General features: G+C 52.5%; 1 protein-coding gene across 1 annotated transcript in view; it reads right to left on the bottom strand.

Moving 5' to 3' along the window:
• Nucleotides 1-364, bottom strand: part of LOC104494527 (coiled-coil domain-containing protein 37-like) — an 11,839-nt gene that overhangs the window by 5,451 nt on the left and 6,024 nt on the right.

The following is a 364-nucleotide window of genomic DNA, read 5'->3' on the forward strand; positions in this document are numbered from 1 at the left end:
CTTGTGCTCCATGCGGGATGTCGTACTGTTCCTAAACAACATGGTGTAGCCACCATGGGAGTCTACAGCAGCCCTGCTTGGGAGAACCTGGCATCTGCAACGCTCTGAGTGGAGGCAGAGGAAATAGTCCTGCAAGCAGTGACTTCCAACTCTCTATTGACAGCTAGTTTTTCTGGTCCCAAGAGACTCTCCAGCCACTCCTGCTTTGCTTTTTCAGACAGTTGTTTTCTTTGCCTCAAGAAACTGGAGCTGGTCATACTTTTCTCATACTCCTGCCTGCCCTTCCTCTGCTCAGGCTGGCCCTACGTTACGTCAGCGTTACTCTGCCCGCATCCCAGCGTGTACTGTCTGAAGGCTCCTGCTG

The sequence above is a fragment of the Buceros rhinoceros genome, unplaced genomic scaffold (assembly GCF_000710305.1).
Source record: "Buceros rhinoceros silvestris isolate BGI_N320 unplaced genomic scaffold, ASM71030v1 scaffold36815, whole genome shotgun sequence".
Taxonomy (NCBI): Eukaryota; Metazoa; Chordata; class Aves; order Bucerotiformes; family Bucerotidae; genus Buceros; species Buceros rhinoceros.